At 42.3% G+C, this 21,776-nt stretch overlaps 1 protein-coding gene across 1 annotated transcript in view; it reads right to left on the bottom strand.

The window, feature by feature from the left end:
• The window catches only part of MAML3 (mastermind like transcriptional coactivator 3), a 402,002-nt gene that overhangs the window by 276,629 nt on the left and 103,597 nt on the right, over nt 1–21,776 (bottom strand). The gene's annotated exons all lie outside the window — the stretch shown is intronic.

Genomic DNA, 21,776 nt, shown 5'->3' with positions numbered 1-21,776 from the left:
AATTGTCTTACATTACTACCACAAATAATGATTAGCTTGTAAGCTCTTTGGGGACCGCCTACTTAATCAGGATGCCAATGTGTTGGGTCTTTTCATCTTTTGCATTTGTGTGGCTCCTATGAGCTTTTAATAGTCTAAATAATGACATCATCAATGCTATCCACAGAGCAGGGCAAGAACCATTTCTGGGGAACACAGCATGGCTTTGCAGCACATCAAATGACAATCTGCTGTGTGAAATCACTCTGTCCGGGAGTGTTTATTATTGGCTCAACCCTGATCAGTGAAATATAGATCTGGTATGTTTGATACCAAGGGGCTGAGCCAACAGATAACACTTGTGGCTGTCTGAATTAACCTGAGTAATCCTTCTACATGACAGACTTCTGCAGGAAGAGGGAGAATGCATTTAGCTAATACACAGCAAATTTGTGACACTGAAATATTGGACTATCAACTGGAGAGTAAGCAGCTTCTGTTGCTTGAAATATAGATACTTGTTTGTTCTGTGCAAGGAAATACAATGTTAATGTAAAGTTAAATAGCTAAAAATCAATACAGAACCAACATAAAACTGTATGAAGCTTACACCAGGATTTTCTCATCTGAGAGCTCTAAATTATCCAGGTGCATAACACAGCACTACCAGGGTTATCTTGCAAGGCTATACTACTCATTAAGGGATTAACCTGCAATGTTATTCCTAGTCTCTGGAAAACTAAAACACAGGAACATATAAAATACTTATTTTTTTATCACAAGTTATTGAACAGTTTATTTTTTTCTCAATTGCAGTAGCGGATTATAACGACACGAATGAGGACTTTATGGGGGGAATTAATTTAGGTTAGATTATCTGGCACTCGCGCGTGAGGGGGGTGAGTTGTCGTTGCGTTGGCGTGTAACCGACGGTAATGGCATTGGAACTCGACCCCCCTCGCATATTGGATTCATACCGGACTCGCACATACAGTCAGGTCCATAAATATTGGGACATTGACAGAATTTTCAGATTTTGGCCTCTATTCACCACCACAATGGATTTGAAATGAAACAAACAAGATGTGATTTAACTGCAGACTTTCAGATTTAATTTGAGGGTAATTACATCCAAATCAGGTCAATGGTGTAGGAATTACAACTGTTTCTATATGTGCCTCCCACTTTTTAAGGGGCCAAAAGTAATGGGACAAACTAAACAATCCTAAATCTAACTTTCACTTTTTAATACTTTGTTGCAAATCCTTTGCAGTCAATTACAGCCTGAAGTCTGGAACGCATAGACATCACCAGACGCTGTGTTTCATCCCTGGTGATGCTCTGCCAGGCCTCTAATGCAAATGTCTTCAGTTCCTGCTTGTTCTGCATTTTCCCTTCAGTTTTGTCTTCATCAAGTGAAATGCATGCTCAATCGGATTCAGGTCAGGGGATTGACTTGGCCATTGCATAACATTCCACTTTTTAGCCTTAAAAATCTCTTTGGTTGCTTTTGCAGTATGCTTCGGGTCATTGTCCATCTGCACTGTGAAGCGCTGTCCAATGAGTTCTGAAGCATTTGACTGAATATGAGCATATAATATTGCCCGAAACACTTTAGAATTTATTCTGCTGCTTTTGTCAGCAGTCACATCATTAATAAATACAAGGCAACCAGTTCCATTGGCAGCCATACATGCCCACGTCATGACACTACCACCACCATGCTTCACTGATGAGGTGGTATGTTTTGGATCATGAGCAGTTCCTTTCCTTCTCCATACTCTTCTCTTCCCATCACTCTGGTACAAGTTGATCTTTGTCTCATCTGTCAATAGGATGTTGTTCCAGAACTGTAATGGCTTTTTTAGATGTTGTTTGGCAAACACTAATCTGGTCTTCCTGTTTTTGTGACTCACCAATGGTTTGCATCTTGTGGTGAACCCTATATATTCACTCTTGTGAAGTCTTCTCTTGATTGTTGACTTTGACACATATACATCTACCTCCTGGAAAGTGTTCTTGATTTGGCCAACTGTTGTGAAGGGGTTTTTCTTCACCAGGGAAATAATTATTTTGTCATCCACCACAGTTGTTTTCTGTGGTCTTCCGGGTCTTTTGGTGTTGCTGAGCTCTCCGATGCGTTCTTTCTTTTTAAGAATGTTCCAAACAGTTGATTTGGCCACACCTAATGTTTTTGCAATCTCTCTGATGGGTTTGTTTTCATTTTTCAGCCTAATGATGGCTTGCTTCACTGATAGTGATAGCTCTTTGGATCTCATATTGAGAGTTGACAGCAACTGATTCCAAATGCAAATGTCACACCTAGAATCAACTCCAGACCTTTTACCTGCTTAATTGATAATGAAATAATGAGGGAATAGCCCACACCTGTCCATGAAATAGCTTTTGAGTTGATAGTCCCATTACTTTTGGCCCCTTAAAAAGTGGGAGGCACATATTGAAACTGTTGTAATTCCTACACCGTTCACCCGATTTGGATGTAATTACCCTCAAATTAAATCTGAAAGTCTGCAGTTAAAGCACATCTTGTATGTTTCATTTCAAAACCATTGTGGTGGTGAATAGAGGCCAAAATCTGAAAATTCTGTCAATGTCCCAATATTTATGGACCTGACTGTATTTGCACATAACCTAAAAAAAAAATCTGTGCCAGAGGTATTGTAAATGCGGCATAATCGCACTTAATCGAATCCTCCCCTATGTCTCCTGATTTTACCCACCTTTCTAAAGAGCTTTATGGATATTAGTGACAAAAGAAAAGACTGTGCATATCCAGTAACCAGTGCACTTAGTTCCTGAACCGCTCATTAACTATAAAGTAATGTCCTGAGCCAAAATGTATTTTCCATACAATACGTTTTATTTTAAAGGTCATTTTGAGTGCCTTCTTTTATAAATACTATATGTATCTAGAAAAATAGCCCTGTGGATACTTACAGTATACCAATACAGTTGTCTACTCTAACAGAATTCTGGGAAATGCCCAGATTAGGGTTAGACCTCCCAGACTTCAAAGAAAGCAGAAGATTCTCCCAAAATGTCGCACACCTGCAAGGTGGGCAGGGATGTGTCATAACTTCATATGCCGTAGCTCATTAAACTAATGAGTGCAAATGGTTTCAGCAAACTCTGCCTACCTCAATGAACAAGTGGCTAGGGGGGTGATAACAAATGAACATTATTACAGGTCCTCCATACATGCCTACTCTCCCGGAAGTTACGGGAGTTTCTGGTAACCCCCCCCACCCCCGGTAGAGTAGGCATTTCTTTCGCATTCTGCCCACTTCCTAGTGAAGTGGGTAGAATGAGAAGAATTTACGGCAGTCGCGGGTCCCCATGTAGGGGGCGGGCTGAATGACGCGATTCTTCAAGAATCGTTTTGTTTAGTCCCGCCCTTATTTAAATTTGCACCAATCATGGCAATTTACCGTGAAGGTGTGTCTCATTAATTTTTATTTTTGTGACCTAGTTCTTTTTCATTACATTTTAAGCACATATTGAAGCACAAATGGCTTCTCATGCCAAATCCTAGTTACAACCAGCATGACACAAACATAACAATCCCGTCTTCTAACTTTTTTTTTTGTATAGGTCTTCATATTTTATTCTTACTGGGTGATTCAATTGTTTTACGCTCCTGTAAAGTAGGGCTTTGGGGCTGGTTGCAAGTGCCAGGTGAGCCTTAACTGCAGCACGCCCAGCACGGGAAAAGCCGCTCAACAAGGCAAACCCCATACATTAGGGAACGAGAATGCACCCGTCGTGACCAGATCTGCAGTATCAGTTTAGTTTTGTCACAATTCGGTTCAGGGCTGAAGGCGCGCCGGTCACAGTGACATTTGGCTGCATGACAAGGATGATTGTGAGATGTACGATGCTGTTAGATGTCACTTGTGATTGTGTCTGTTTTGTATCTAACAAAATCGGGGCAGTAGTTGAAGAGCAAATAAATTGATTATACTGGGTAGAATTAATAATACATCTTCTAAAAACTCCTTTCAACATAATATGCAAATGTGCAATTTTTTTCAATTTTATTTATGTATAAGATAAACACAACCATAAATAAATATGACCACGTCAGGCTGTAGCCAGTAAAGGTGACTGAACATAAAACATGTACTAGTCAGGCATACTGCATTTTCACTTTGGATGCATTTCTTTGTATAATATAGCAGACGTTAGGAGTGTAGTAACAGATGACACTGATCCCTAATTACCCTCTTTTGGTGCAGTAGAGACCTAACCCCCAAACTCAGATCAATACTGCCACATCTCAGGGGGACACGTTCACAGATTCTGAAATACAATAAACTGAGTGACATACTGTATAACAATGTTTGCACCTGTTTTTATGTCTGTTTCATAATCTAATACCAGAACCCTGCTGCAGACAGCTCCATAAGCAATGCATTTATACACCCAACCGATGCCAATACTGCAAGGGCTCAAACACGCCTGTGGCACTGTATACACTGGTAAAAGAGGTAAGAACAGATTAATTAGTCATATGCGCACTTTAAGAGTTTTAGGGATGTGGTTTTAATGCATTTCTGGGGGAATTCAATTAGCCGCACTAATGCAATAATTGTTCACGTGCTAAGTTTTCGCACCGTTTGTGTGTGAATTACGCTTACCGTGTCTTTGCGTGCTACCGTTTTTCAAACAATCCAATTATAAAAGTTACAATGCGGCATTCGCACAAAAATTATTCCTGGTTTTACTCACGATAAGTATAGGTGAAAATGGAGAAATCTGCCTGTACCCCAAATAAAGGCGAGAGATATAGGATAATTATATAGAAGTGTACTAGTGACCCTAATAAAAGTATTTGGGGTTTTCAAATTGTGTCAAATTGCTGTTTTATGCATATTTCTAAATCAGTCAAATAATGATAGAAAGCAAGTGGTTTTTTTGCAAAATAAATCTTCTTATTAAATTGAGGGTGCATAAAAATGCATATAAGTATATATTTCTGTAATTTAAAAGACACTTTAAAAAACCACCTTCATAATATGCCTCTAAAGGTCCCCATACATCAGCAATTGATTGCAGCAATCGTGCAATTTGCATTTGATTGTGTATAAAAATCTTTCCCTTTTTCAATAGATTGTGGCAATTGTACAATCTGCAATCGATTGAAAAAGGGAAAGATTTTATACACAATCGATTGCAAATTGCACAATTGCTGCAATCAATCGCTGATGTATGGGGACCTTAACACCCACTTGCAATCTTAAAAACACCTGTCCCATTCATACAGACCACCATACACCTGTCCCACATCAATTAACCCATTTTCCTGCACATTGCATCCCAAAAATGTAATTATTGGCCAAATTAAGCTAATTAAAAGTTTATGTTTGCCTAATTAGTCATTAAGGAGGGTGCACTAGTGGTTCTGAACCAAATCCGGCATTTTTACTTTGAAATAGGGATTTTCCCACACTTTTCTCCTGCTCAGGAGGTGGTGAAAACAAAGGGCCGTATTCAGTTAGCCGCGATAAGTCAGTTTCAGCGGAAAAATATAGCCGGTGACATCATTTCGCCATGCGAAAAGTTTCCTCCGTATTCAATTCCAAAGACTTTTCGCCGGTGGGGAAACTCATTGCAATGGGACCTGCGATAAATTTTCGCCTATGAATAGGTGTAGAAAAAAAAAAGTGCAGGATTGCGGTTTTGGGGTGCAAAGCTGCGGGAACCCCCCTGCACCCTTGGGACAGTCCCCCAAAGGTAAGCTGCGTTTAACAAAGTCCTTAGATCACCCCAAAAAAGTACTTTCATTTTTGGGGCAAAAAAGTCCAAAGTGTGAGGACAAACTTAAAAACTAGCGAAATAGACTCCAGGGGGGTCCCCAAGTATGCCCCAGGTTTTTTGAAGTTTGCAGGTGCTGGCGTCAGGTGGATTTTTAAAACTTCACTTCAGCAACTTAAAAATATGCTAGCACTCATTTTCAGGTACCCCAATTTTGCTGGGACTACTTATTTTCTACAAAAAAACCTGCTAAATGCTATTCTTTACCACTTCTGCAAAGGCGCTAAATAGCAGATATTGAGACAATTTAAGTACCCCAAATACCTTCAGCAGGCCTATTCGGGGGTAACTAGAGTGAACCCCAATGTCAGTGCATCTTTTGGGGGTTGTCAGGCTGATTTCCCCAAATCTGACAGCACTTTTTGCATATTACAGTTTCGCCCGGACCCGTTTTCGCTGATTTCTAATTGAATACGGTGAAAAGCAGGCACGTACGCGATACTTTTCCGCATTGAAAACAGGCGAACTAGTCGAAAAGTCCAGCAATGCGAAAAGTAAGGGACTTTTCGCGGGGAATTGAATATGCCCCATAGTTGTAAAAGCTGCATGTCAAATTTGCACCCGCGAAAACAGCAGCCAATAGGATTGCGAGATAAATATATAGTCACCCGACAACCATTTTTTTGCGCGAAAAAGCAGCTTATCGCAGATAATTGAATTCAGAGGCGTCATCGGGGTCTGGTGACACCCGGTACGCACTCTGACTATCCCCCTGGAGCTGCCTGTCCTTTGCCACCAAGTGTCAATTGATCGGCCAATATATCGGGTGCCCGTCGCCCAGTGTGTACCAGCGATATGTCTGTGAACTATGTCGTTCACAGACATATCACGTTGGCTCTGCTGCACAGCCGATGCCCAATATATGTGCAGACATATTGGGGCATCGTGCAGTGTGTACGGGCGGTTGGTAGCAGTAGAGGCTGCAAGGAGGTGGGTGCGACAGACGACAGATGATGGTTTTTCAGTGTGTATGAACAACCATCATCTGCAGATATATCTGATCAGCGTGTACCCAGCTTTAGACACAATTAGAAAAGTAATTTTATGTGATTGGAGGTTGTGCCATCTGATTACATCATCCTCTCACATTTACTTATCATTCTAATTCACCTATGTCTCAGGTTAATAAAATATTCTTCCGAAAGACTACTATTAACATAAGACACAACTGCATCCCATATTCACTTTTTTTTTTTTGCACAATAAATGCATGAAAAATAATAAACATTATTCTAAAAGTTTAACTGAAGGGGCAATCCTCTTAGCCGCGAGTCCCCTTGGTACCTCTGGACTCGCTGGTTTATGTTCGTAGGGCTGCATAAGACAAGATCTGTGAGTCCGGGTTGAGACTGGGCCGCCAGGAGTTGCATAGCTGCTGCTGGCAATGTAACTCCCTCGTGCCTAACTGGATTGATCCCTTAGAACATATGATATGCATTAATGCACACTGTCAGTAAAATAGATTTTATCGATAAAAGGAGCAATGCAAGAATATGAATGGAACAATTACATCCAACAATAAAGCATGTGTTAGTGTCACATGTTTTCACTCATCATCAGTGCATATGTATTAAAAATAGAGATGAACAGTTCGGTTTTGACTCGGTTACGTTCGGGATCTGAACATGGCATCTTATTGGCTATCTGGCTCTCACGTGTTTTTTGATAGCCAAATACGTTAGCGAAAAGAATAGGGTCGAAAACAGAACCACTTATCTGTAATTAAAAATAATGTAATATGTGACATCTTAAAAAACGAAAAACCTCTATTTTAATTCAGTACAGCGTAGTTATACTATTTTAGCTTTGATCTCCCAGATACATCGATGGTTGATTTATACCATTAAACTCAAAGTGATGCAAGAATGAAACAAAACAAGTGTAATATTTATGTTTTACCTGACAATGACTAGCTTAGTTTGGTTAGACTTCTCATATTTAGGGTTATATAAACAGTAGGGAATTTAACATATGTCTGTTCACTCTGTCCAAAAGTGTACACAAATATGGGCGTATCTAGGCTGTAACAGGGAGTTCTCATGGAGGCAATGTTCACTGCTGGCTATGGAGAAGTGTGTAAATACGTGCGCTTTCAGAAGTATTATTTGCTGCAACTGATGGTGATGACAGGTATCAAATCAGGCGACTGGATAGGGGTGATCTGGAGCTAGATGCGTGTATATATATATATATATATATACACACACACACACAAACTGGTGACTATGCATACCTAGCTCCATGCACGCATGTGGGAGCAATTATTATCATTATCCTTTATTTATATGCCGCATTACAAAGGCTCCGCAGCACCTTACAAAGTACATAAATGAGCACAAAAGAAAACCGTTATTAACAGTACAAAACAATGCAGAACTAGGACATGGCTTAAACATTGCTGCATAACACTGAAATAAGCAACAGGGTGTCAGCAACCGTGTTAGGTGCCGTTTGGGGTGCTAGGAGTTCATGATAGTATAAGTAGGGGAAGGAGAAGCACGTGAGGGAAGAGGGCCCTGCTCGTGAGAGCTTACATTCTAAGTGGGAGGGGCAGACAGACAAGGTTGACAGAGATGGGGTAGACAGTGAGGAAGGAGCATGGAGCAGTGGGTTAGGATGAGAGCTCAAAAGCTTTGAATATATATATATAATATATATATATATACACACACATGCGCATCTGTGTATATATATATATATATATATGTGTGTGTTTTAAAATGACCTGATGTTATATCAAATTTAAATTCATCATTCACCTACCTCTATAAAAAAAAATGCATTTTATTTACATGAGAAATGTATAAAATAAAGTTGTTGAACTGACCTCAGAAACATAGCCTTCAAAACTACATGCCACCTATGAAAATAACTTTTAATGTAACTTAAAGAAAGATATGAATCCAAGTAACATACAGTGAGAAATATACAGACACAAAAGGTACAATTTAATTAGCTTCAGAGCCTCCAATAAATGCTTACTACATGGCTAATGGCTGCTTTCTTTTCTGAAACAACATATTCAGCCCCGTGGTAATTTAAAAATCCTTTTGTTCCCCTCCCCTTCCCACACCATTTCTAAAATAAGATCAGCCTGGTGCACGGTCATGTAACAGCAGTAATGCGATACTCCCTGCACACACAGGCTAGGAGCATCAGGCGTCACACACATTTTCTATCTGCTAATCCTCATGGCAGGCCACACAGGCGGAAATGATTCTGCTCCACATAACTCTGGTCTCTAATTTACTTTCATTATGAAGGGATAGGTCACACAGGTGGCTTTGGTGTGTCTACAGGAGCAAAGTATAGGTATAATTATTTTGTACAGAGTAGACTTTGTGGAATACAGACACAGCATTATTGAACATACAAGCTTATACAGAGATTTATCAAAGATTTACTCTGCATCATCTCATTTCTAGTGATTATTGCATACAGTAACCTTTACAAAATTCTGTCTGATGAAAATGAGTTATAGAACAAGCCACTGTTGTCTACATCTAATATATATGAAAGTAAAATAGGTACTTGTTTATTTATATGTGTGTCACTTTCTTACACAGGTGTGAACTTCACACACCTGTTATTCGAGGCAGGGACATAGTGGGCCCCATAGCCTTACTTGCCTACTTTTGAAAACTAGTTTCAGAGAGATTATAGTTGGTAGTACAATGTGCTGCACAAATTGCGGTGTGCTGTTCAGGGGCGGTGTCATTCTCCACCCAAAGGGCGTGTCTAGTTCCACCTATCAGGCAGGCATATCTATTGCCACTCAGACGAGTGCCCTGCAGTGGCAGGGGAAAACTAAAGTTATAAGTGCAGCATGCTCCAGAGGGCGTGTGTGTATGGGAGTCGCTTCAATGATGATGATGAACAGGGCTGCCATCAGAAATTGTGGGGCCCGGTGCAGACAAAATAGGCAGGGCCCCCCTCCCAGGAGTATGGGGCAGAGGTGGGCAGATATGTGGATAATGTGGGTGGAGCATCAGTTGGTGCGTAAAGTCTGTAAACCAGTTTAAAAATTCCCAATGTATGGACTGTGTGGGGCGGTTGTTATTATAACATGTCAATCTATAATATTATATCTGAAACTATACAAATACAGAAATATAGGAGAGAAAACTGCTATAAATTCACACACACACAGAAAACCAGAATCTATACTACATACATAGGGAAAGCAACGTCAATTCTCTCTCTATCTCCCTATATAAATACAAGAAAAGCCGGATCTACATAAAATACATTGAGATAACCCGACCCACATAAAAATGGAGGGGAAGTGCAGGAGAGGGAGGGCCGGACCTAGTGGGGATACAGGGATGTCTAGACATGGCGGGGGGGCGGGGGGCACTGGGCTGGGAAGGGTGGACTAGGGGTGACAAAGGGCAAGAGAGGCTGTTGGAATAGGGGGACAAAGGGCAGAGAAGGCTGCTGGAATGTGTGGAGGCAGGGCAGGCAGGCTGGCTATCTTGACTGGGGCGGGGAGCAGGGAAGGCTGGCTGGACTGAGAGGGGCAGTGCAGGGAGGGCTGGCGGACTGAGAGGGGCAGTGCAGGGAGGGCTGGTGGACTGAGAGGGGCAGTGCAGGGAGGGCTGGCGGACTGAGAGGGGCAGTGCAGGGAGGGTTGGTGGGACTAAAGGGGACACAGGGCAAGGTCAGGTCTGGTATAGAAAGTGATTATTTTGATGTGCACATGAACACATGGAAGTCATAAGATCACAAACTTTTATAACATGTTTAATTATATTATGGAATTAAAAAAAAATCCAGATAATATGAAGCAGCATTGTGTGTGCACATTTTTTTTTCAATAACACATGCATATTACTATATGTATATGCTTTCTAGATGCACAATTTAAAGTACATACAGTTGCTGCCTTACCGCACTGGTGCCCTCGGTTCTGTTGTGACCAGGGCATTAGGTGTCGGGGATATGTATCTCCTCCATGTGGTTTCCGAAGAGAGAGCAGACCCAGAGAGGCGGCCCGCGACCGGTACCAGCGGAGCTCAATGCATCAGGTGGCCGAAAAAAGAAAAAGCACTAGCGGCATTGGAAGTATGGAGCCGGCCGCAAGCCAATCACAGCTCGCAGAACGGCAGCCAATCAGGAGCGTCACTGTCACTGCCTTTCAGTCATTGAGCTCCTATAAATTCAATACAGCCAGTGCCCTCTCTTTTGCCAGCCGCCTGATGCAATGCATTTTTCTGTGCGGCTAGCCGGTCCCGGACCCCCTCGCTCTCCGGGCCCGGGACTTGAGTCCCGACAGTCCCCCCCTGATAGCGGCCCTGATGATGAGACAATCCTTGTAAATGACCACTGCATACCCAGAAAACACAGGATGGGCATAGGCAAGTGCATTTTTAAAACAGGAGAAATATCTCCAATGCAATATGACCCCTACTGAGTGAATGACTTATACAGGACAACCTGAGCATTGCTGGAGTAAGAGCCTGCAGCGGGCTTACAAAGATCAGTGAAGGTAATGGCATGTCACATAAGTTACAGGGGCAGTCAGAGAGGCAATAAGCCCATTACATAGAAATGACAATGCCTGGCAGATGGCCAATAACAGGGAGTCTCCCGCAGTAGGTAAGCATGCCCTTAGCAACAGTGTAAAAGGCCCCCTACTCCAATACTTTTAGAGACACCTTTCTCTACAGCAGTTGTTCATTGAATGCCATAGTTAATTGTATTCCCCAGTAGTATCCTAGTTAATGTTATGCTCCATATTAGTGCTCTAATTCATTGTATGCCCCTTAGTAGTGCCCAATTCATAATCTGCCATTGTAGTGCTGTAGTTATACATTATGCCACAGAGTGCCCCCAATTCACATTATGCAATAAATTGTCCCCAGTACATATTATGTCACATTGAAGTGTCACCCTCAGTTCATAATTCCATATTGTAGTGCCAACAGTTCATATTATGCCACACACTGTAGTGCCCACAATTCATACAGTGCAACATTTCAGTGCCCTGATTTATATTATGAACATCACAGTACCCCCAGTTCATATTATGCCATATTACAGTGTCCCCTATTCATATTATGTAACATGATAGTGCCCTCTAGGTCATACAAATTACAGGGCGCAGTTCAGATTATGCCACATTACAAGCCCCTTTTACCATTATAACATCCACTACATGCGCCATTCACTGAAAATGGAATATCACCCCATTTAGGCCTGCAACGGGTCAGAATCAAATGCTTAGCAGGCAATTCTGGTAATTTGGTAGACAACTATATGACCTGTGTCAGAAGCCCCCTAAACCTCTAAGCCCCATAGCGATGGCACCCTCTGCAGGTGGTGTGCTGGATGATTTTCCCGAGACTTGCAACCCAGTCGATGACCCGGCTCAAGTCTAAAAGGAGTGACCAGGGTCTTTATGACCTTGGTCAAGCCTAAAAGAAATTGATTGGCTGGAGACAGTAGTGCTTGGAGAGGACATCATCTCCAAGCGTCCACTGAATGCCGGAAGACCCAGGTCACTGGAAGACCCGGGTCCGGTGTGAAGGGCATAACCCGAGTCATCAACCATGAGTGAAAGGGGTAACCCTGGCTTCAACCCATGCTCAGTGTCCCGGTTCCGAGCCAGGTTGAAGCCTGGGTTTTAGGTCTGAAAGAGGTTAAGTCTGTGCAGTCTACTGAAATTGTAAAAAGCATTAAAAGGATGTGTAATAGGGTGTGATTGGCAGATCAGAGTACTGTAAGGTGTGGTCCACATTGCACTTTATCTACAAGTCACATGGCACCATCTGACCACTTATTTTTATACACTTCATTTTTTAACCATGTAATGGATAAGACCTTACTTAAGTGAACATTTGTGAGAAGTTTTTTCATCAAAATATAAATTTAGATTTTTTTTTTAATAAATACTGTAATTTAGCATGCAGAACTAAAATGTACAGTTGGCATAAGTTGAAAGAGCCTGTCTTAATGTTGCTCACAGCTTCACAACAGAAGCTGTGTATGTGGCTTATAGATGAAAGCTATGACGGACATAATTTTGACATGTTACTGAAATTTAAGAAGATCTCTAAATTATCTCTTTCTCTTGCTCAATAAAACAATTATACTGGGTACACATCAGAACGATGTAACGAATGATGGACCGATCACTCCTTTCGTCCTTCATTACACTGCAATGCGCCATATGCGATATCGTCATATTTGATGTGCAGCACAACAAACCTGGCGACGTCGCATGGGAGCGCGCATATCGTGCATAACCACTGCACGATATGATGTTCCGGTTTGGCCAAATCAGCCAATCGGAACAATGTCGCCCCAGTGTATATACCCAGCTTTAGCTCACTAGTGCCATTGTTGTGTCGTCACTAGACACATATTAGCATTTTTGTAGTGTGCTGGTTACTTGCTGTTTGTTATAGTTTGAGTAATTTTTGTCATTTTTGTGACATATCAGACTGTCTTTTTGTACCATTTAAATTACTCTTTTACAATTTACGGATATAAAAACTAAATTAGAAGAAAATAGTAAACAAACCCTATTTTTTAGGACTATTCTCATGACTATTTTCAAGCAATTACTGGTACCTTAGGCCCTCATTCAGAGCCACTCGTAAGCGGCAGCTCGTTCGCTCCGGGCGATGTTTGCCAAACTGCGCATGCGTACGGATCGTTATACGCATGCGCGAACCAGTCAGTGCGGCCGAAATTCATGTGCTCGCAAAATAGCGAATGCCTGCTAATTTGAGTGACAGGATGAGGCGTATGTGGGTGGTAACAGGGGAAGGTGCTTGAAAACGGGGAGTGGAAATCAGAACGCAGGCGTGCTTAAAGGTCAAAACGGGCGTTTTATGGGTGTACATATTTAAAACAGCAGCATCATTGACCACGTCACTGGGTTTTTTTTTAGCCAGAACTGCTCGCAAAATTGTGGTAGCAAAAACCAACCACAAGAATAGCGAGCAGTTCATACCCTGTTCGATGTACTCGATTAATTTAATAAATAGCGGACATGACGTCAGATGCGAGCGGCCAGGGGGCGTAGTTTCCCAAAAAACGACCGCAAGTTTTGTTCGCTCGTTCAGACCTAGAGGCGTGAACAGACCGCAAACAGCGAACGGTTCATTTGAATAGCCACCCCTATTTTCTGGACGAGCGAGCGCAAATAGCGACCGGCTCTGAATCAGGGCCTTAGTCCTCTTGTTTGTGTTGATACATAATATATGTCTTATTTTCTCTAGCCAAGGGAAAGTATTAGGATTCTTAGTCTTCTTAAGTTATGTACACACCTCAACGATGGGCCGACCTAGCAGAGCGGCGATGTGATGCAACGGTATATCGCATCACCATACACACTGCACAATCCGCCATGCATACTTAATGTAACAACACTGCATCGCCCGTGGCATTGTCCAATCTGGTGTACAGCATATTCATAGTTTGATGAATTGGGTGGATTTGGGGGTACACACTATATACGATGGTCGCTGCGCTCCATACTATATACGATGGTCGCTGCGCTCCATTGCAGAATGCTAAATTTACCAAATTAGGCAGATATTCACAAACTCTGCCATTACAATCCACATGTTAAGGATATCCATGCTTGAGCACAGGTGACTTAATTAGTACCTTAGTCAATGTGTTTCAACCATCTGGACTCAAGCATGGATATTCTTCAAACCTGATCTGTAATGGTGGAATTTGGGAACCTCTGTAGTGTGTACCGAGCTTTAGGACCAGCATCTCTCTGTCTTGCATGGGGCTCAGGAATCAGAAGGACAGCATCCTGTATAAAATGCACAGAATTCTACTGAACACTGAGCCTCATTCAGAAATGTACGCAAACCCGATGGTTTTGACAGGCTGCAGCTATTTTGGGGTGGGGAGGGGGGTCTATGTCAGAAGACTCATATTTCCTGGCCTTGGCTATGCAGGTAAGTTGGCCATTCTGAGTAGCCTTTGGTCGTGATGGTGCTCAGATGCTGTGTATTTGGACGCAGCACTCGGATCTGCGATGCTGTCAGGAGGCGTCTTTTCTCCTCAGACGCCTCCTGCTGCATTAGAATATATTAGCATCAGTGCTGCATCCAGACACAGCAGCGATGTAACTTTGTCCATCTCTGCATCAGGTCCAAGGTGCAGAAATAAGCAATTGGTCAACAAATGTTTGTAACAATCCCAGACGATCATCTACAGTAATAACACAGCTAGGACGTAACAAGGCAGTGGTTAAGTTATTCAGCCCAAAAAAGTATCCTTTGATGTACAGGATATTTATGGAAAAAGCATTATACAGTAAATGTATGCACAAGTCTGGATTGTGCCGAGTAAGACAGGAAATATATGGATTTATAGCATAGCCCATAGGACCGTTTATATAACCTACTTGGGTGTCAATTCTATTAGTTGCGGGTTCATTGCAACATTGTAATTTGCAACATTTTTGATCACCAGACTTGCCTTTTTCCTGCACGAACAGTGCGAGTGTGCGAATCCAAACAAGTGAGTTTGAAACTTGCACCTAATTGGATTGACCCCTTGGACAGAATTTTAATTTGGATATTGTAAGCATAGAGGATAAGAGGTTGGCCTCCCAGGCAAGCAAGTAAGGACTCTTACCAACCTGCAAGATGCTTGGGGAAGTGCTGTGAAGGTGCACTTCTCCTCATTAAGCCAAGCTCACCTTAGTGACCACTGAGCTCGTATGGATACGATGACGCATTTAGCAACATTATATGCATTGTCCTGCCCACTTCATGCAAATGGCATCAAGTTACAACAGAAAAAACATATATGAGTAAAATGTGCCTATATATGAAACAAAGTTCATACATTACACTTGTATGCAGGAGTCAGGTTACAGCAGGCTGTTATTGCTGTCAAGAAAGAGGCTTATGCTTGGCATACATTATACAATTATATGGCCGATCTGTGTATGCTGCCCCTGGCTGACTGCCCAATATTTCCCCGGGTGCTTCACAGGGGAGGAACGGGGAAGTATCCCTTCCACAGGGGAGAAATGGTGATATGTCTACTTCCCAGGAGAAGAACAGGAAAATGTCTCCTTCCCAGGGGAAGAACGGGGAAATGTGGGAAATGTCTTCTTCCCAGGGGAGGAACGGGGAAATGTCTACTACCCAGGAGAGGAACAGGAAAATGTCTCCTTCCCAAGGGAGGAATGGGGGAATGTGGGAAATGTCTCCTTCCCAGGGGAGGAACGGGGAAATGTCTACTTCCCAGGAGAGGAACAGGAAAATGTCTCCTTCCCAGGGGAGCAACGGGGAAATGTGGGAAATGTCTCCTTCCCAGGGGAGGAACGGGGAAATGTCTACTTCCCAGGAGAGGAACAGGAAAATGTCTCCTTCCCAGGGGAGGAACGGGGAAATGTGGGAAATGTCTCCTTCCCAGGGGAGGAACGGGGAAATGTCTACTTCCCTGGAGAGGAACAGGAAAATGTCTCCTTCCCAGGGGAGGAACGGGGAAATGTGGGAAATGTCTCCTTCCCAGGGGAGGAACGGGAAATGTCTACTTCCCAGGAGAGGAACAGGAAAATGTCTCCTTCCCAGGGGAGGAACGGGGAAATGTGGGAAATGTCTCCTTCCCAGGGGAGGAACGGGGAAATGTCTACTTCCCAGGAGAGGAACAGGAAAATGTCTCCTTCCCAGGGGAGGAATGGGGGAATGCAATATCCTGATGGACAGGTTTTTTTTTTGAAGATTATTTATGCGTTTGCTTTAATGCTTCATATATACCCTTGATTAGTATTCTAAAAAACAAAAAAATAAAAAAAGTGAAAAAGATGTCCATCTATCTGTAAGGGTAGGAGCCCAATGGTAATAAACAAAACCCCAGGTATAATGTATAAAGGGTCCCTGACTTTAGCTTAGGACAGGCGAAGAGAAATTTGCACAGAAGTACTAAATAAGCAACAGGACTTGCTGTGCAGTGTATGGTATACAGGTGCATTAAAGATGAGTTGTTGACAATCCTTTTTTATTATAATTTCTAAAAAAAAAAATAAGGGGGGTAAAGAAATTATTGTCAATCCACTACACGATTTTAGCAGGCGATTGAACGATAACGACATTGTTATCGTTCAATCGTTTAAAAATCATTTATAAATCGTGCAGTTATTTGGTCATTAACGATCAACAATGCGCGCTCCCGCTGGTCAGTCAGTCGACCGAACATGCAGGTCAATTTCACTTGATCTATTAAAGATAGTTTGCAAATCGTTCAGACTGAAAGATAAAATTTCAAGGGAAAAAATCAAGGGAAAATTGTTTAGAGATTGGAGAGGGAGTAGATCGTCTAGTGGATGTGCCCCTTTAGCCATATCAGCCATAGCTAAAATATGTATTCTTCAAATGTGGATACAATCTGCCCCCCCATCCATTCTCCCTCGTTTTAGAAAAACTTTTTAATATTTTTAGAATGGAATGATTAGAGGCCTCATTGCAAAAGGAGAGGTTTACCGAAAGATTTTTTCGAAACATGGGAAAGTTACATAGAAACTCTCCCCCCTTAAGGAACAGATTTGGAAGTGTTTCTGAAACACCCTATGGCAAATGTTCCCAAACGCGCTCCTCAAGGCTCCCCAACAGTTTATGTTTTAGAGATATCCATGGTTGAGACAAGGTGATTTAATTAGTACCTCAGTCAATTTGATTTAACCACCTGTGCTTAACCATGGTTATCTCTAAAACATGAACTGTTGGGGAGCCTTGAGGACCGCGTTTGGGAACCTCTGCCCTATGTATGTTTTCAATACCCTCCTATTTCCCTCACTGCTGACTAGACTATGGCTGATTTTATCCATAATAAAAATTTGTTTTATATTTGTTACACAAGTATGAAATGAATAGGGGAAGAGTGGACAAGATGGATTTGGGTTCTTACCATAATTATTATGTTTATTGATGTTTATTTATTTACCACCCACAAACGGCACTTCCTGTCAATCACTCTGCGATGGGTCTGCGTAATCATTGCGACTGCAGACCCGATCACAATGGCTGGTTCGCGCACTTGTACTGCGATGCATACGAATGCACGCAACAATTGTCCGATTGCGTGCATATTAGCAATTGCCTTCCTTGCTGAATCAGGCCCTATGTTAGTACTAGGTGGTCAGTCTCAATCGCAATGGCTGGTTTGCTTCACTCTAATTAACACTCAATACCTTTTTCCCTTATCTTTGTTAATTGAAGCATCCTCACCTGTTGTTAGAAAATAAATGATTACACATTGTGCATTTATCTTTTTATTCTATCTTCTTTTGCCTGTAACAGCTGGTGATATATGTGGAATGTGTGCACTATATAAATAACTAGTAATAGTAATAATAATAATAATAATAATAATAATAATGGTACTTCCTCATCTTTGCGGCCCCCTGCTGGAGGCACTGGTTACGCTACTTATGTATCTTCACTAGTCAGTGAAGATACGTAAGTAGCGTAAAGATCAGCCAGTGTCCAACGTCATTCCCTACCATCCAAGTGGGCATGGAGGGGGAATATATCCTTGTGGCGAGCGAAGCAACCAACTGTGCCCGCAGCATGGCGAGCGAAGCGAGCCCGCAAGGGGCCGAATGGTATTTCCTCATATTTACGCTGCTTACGTATCTTCACCGCAAAGATGAGGAAGTACCATAATAATAATAATAATAATATAGAGATCTAGCAAACCTCAAACACATCACCTATCTTACATCACTTTCTAAAGCCTTTTAATGTGCCCTACTGAATGCACACAATGCATTCCATGACCTCTTCCGGCTTACACAATCAGATACTGCCTCACCTGAAGCCCTCTCACACAGTGGCCTCCACTACACAGACTCCTCCAAGGACTGGAAGCAGACAAAGTGGGGTTGGACAACTCCTTTCCACATGTTGAATACTCACAGATGTACGGAATGCTCCATCAATTAATATTCCTATCCATGGTTCGATAATTTCTTATCTTTTGATGTCCTCCACAATTATCTTCAACATCCTATTTATTATGCACATTCTCCTACATTTCCCTGTGCCCCAAACTACTTTCTCCAATCTTCACTCTCGGCCTCTACCTGTGGACTCTCTCTTCTATAGGATATGTTAAGTTTTTGATTTTTCTTACACTCCCTTTGCCCCTCTCAGATCATCACTTTATCAGCTGCAACTTTTTATCTAGTTACATTAACATCTCTGCTGTCAAAGTCTACAAAACCAGCACATACCTGCACAATTTTAGGCTTTATTAGTTATGCTGGGCATACACTCTGCAATTATCTGTCAGATATCTGTCCAATCTGGCTGGTTGGAATGAAAATCTGGTAATGTATGGGAGCCAATGACAATAGACCATATGGTCTTAAACACTGGAAAATGGACAAAAATTATTGTTCACATTGGTTAAATTCATTTGATTTAACCAATTTGTCTGAATGACAATTTTTGTCTGTTTTTCAGTGTTTATGAGCAAATGGACGATTGTCATTTGCTCCCATACATTACCAGATTTTCATTGCAACCATCCAGATTGGACAGATATCTGACAGATAATTGTATAGTGTATGCCCAGCATTAGCAACAACTTTTCACCTTCTCTCTCGTGACCTGGCTGTAAAACATCTTAATAAAATCTAGGAACAGCTCTTAATCAAGTGGCTACTCTTAACACTCTGGGCCTGATTCAGACCCGCTCGCGAGCGCCGAGCGCTCGCAAGCGGTTTCGATGTTGGGCCACTGCGCATGCGCACGACGGACCCGGCTCCGTCGTGCGCATGCGCGAGACCCGACGCTCTGTCAGAGCGTCCGGCTCTGAATCAGGGCCTCTGTATCAACCATGGCATCATCTGTGGCACACTAAAGACACATGTTTGCCTTCAAAAGTATTTTTTCATAAAGTAGAACAACATTGGCTTGTACTTCTGACTTGCTCACATATACTGCCATCAATTACTGAAATGATCTGGACAACCAACCATAGTTCCAAACTCTTATCTTTATTTCTGCTCAGGGTTCTAAACTCAAATTCCTTTTTTATAAATTTAGATTAATTCTCAACCCCCATGTCATCCCTCCAATGGCCAATCTTGCCAAGGACAGGATTAATGACATCAGACATGCTCTTCCTCAGCCAGCAGCCTTCTCAATTCCTTCCCTGAACCCTCTGGCACCTACTCTTCCTTTCTTCCACAAATGAAGATGAAGTATGTACTCTCTCCATTTCTTCCTGCTCTACTACTTGTCATCTTGACCCTTATAACCTCACAAATCAGGTAATCTCTTTCTCTTTCTTCCAAGACTTGACTAAATCTGTAATGTCTCTCTCTACACTGGCGCATTTCCTTCACTATCTAAGCATGCAAGTACTAATCATGTTATGGAAATATCCTGACCTAAACTGTCTCTCGGATAAAATCAATAAAACTAAAACTCTACTGGATTTCAAAATCATCGGATGATTCCCAAATGCACCCATCCTCTATGTATCTATCACCATCTGCGTTAAGCTGGGTACACACCTCGGCTGATCAGGTAAAATTCTAACATCGACCCGTGCAGTGTCCCCCCAGTGTGACCCCCGGTCAACTGCCTGTGAGCCACGTACACACTGTGCAGACATAGCACAGTGTGTATGGGCCTCTATGGGATTGGGTGGTCGGCCGATAAATATTAAACAGCACATGAGATTCGACCACACGATCCCAGCCGTTGCAGGAGCGTTATAAGCTATATACCTGCTAACGCGCCTGCATCGGGACAGTGCACACACCTATACAAACCAACAGCCGTTCTCTCGATATCGAAAGAATGGCCCGACAATTGTATAGGTGTGTACCCAGCTTAACTGAATGTCTTTCTGCCAGATCACCCTGAATGTCCTCTCGCCACAGCAAACTCAATCTTTCAAACACTGGGCTAATAAAATATTCCCACCAGGCAACAGAAGGTACCTACCTGACAGTGAAATAATAAACCCTGACCCTCAAGCTTCCTTGACTCAAAAGTACCCTGTCCCTCACATCAAATTTGTATCAGAGTCCTGTTACATACATCTAAGAAACATTTCCAGTATACACACGTCTCACACAAGACACTGCCAAACTTTAATTAATGCACTCAAAATCTCCCACATTAGCTATTGCAATTCCCTCGATACTAGTCTTCCCAAAACCAGACATTAATCATTATAATACATTTTTAATACAGAGGCTAGGCCAGGGGTAGTCAATCTGTGTTACTCCAGCTACTGTGGAACTACACATCCCAGCATACCCTGACACAATTTTGCTGTTATGGCATGCTAAAGCTGTGACAGGGCATGCTGCCATGTGATAATTCCAAAGCAGCAGGAGTGTCCCTTGGCTAGTTTCTTGTAATGTTCTTTTACTGTGCTCCTCTCCATCAGTCCCAACACTGGTTGCCTGCATTTTACAAGATCCAAAATAAAATATTTTGAACTAGTCCTTAAACAAAACATACAATAGTTCAAAATCTCTCTCAACTTGACCCATACACTCTTTGGGTAGATGTACTAAGCCTTGGAGAGATAAAGTGGAGAAAGATATAGTACCAACCAATCAGCTCCTGTCATTTTTCAAACCTGTAAAGTGACAATAGCTGATTGGTTGGTACTTTCTCTCTCTCTCCAAGGCTTTGTTATGAATCCGAAGCCTGCTCCCTGTGAACCCCCTAGAACCCAGGCTAGCGAGGTCTTCCGGCACTAACAACCACCCGTTGTTCCCTTAGAACTGAGACACGTTCACCGGTACTTAGGCGGCCGCCTGGTCTTAAAACTCGGGGTAATAGTGATTCACTTGAAGGTACAATGGGATTCAGTGGCGAGAGGAACGACAGGATCAGATACAGGTAAGGCTTGAGAGTCGATAGTACGACATATTGAACTGAAGGTGCAGTTTGGGAACCGATGGTGGAGCAAGAGCAAGAACTTGTAGCAGAGCTTGGAGTAGAAGTGAT

This window comes from Taudactylus pleione, unplaced genomic scaffold (assembly GCF_031769625.1).
Source record: "Taudactylus pleione unplaced genomic scaffold, aTauple2 ptg000548l, whole genome shotgun sequence".
Classification (NCBI taxonomy): Eukaryota; Metazoa; Chordata; class Amphibia; order Anura; family Myobatrachidae; genus Taudactylus; species Taudactylus pleione.
Note: the sequence above shows the minus strand (reverse complement) of the source record. Positions and strands in the feature narration are given on the sequence as shown.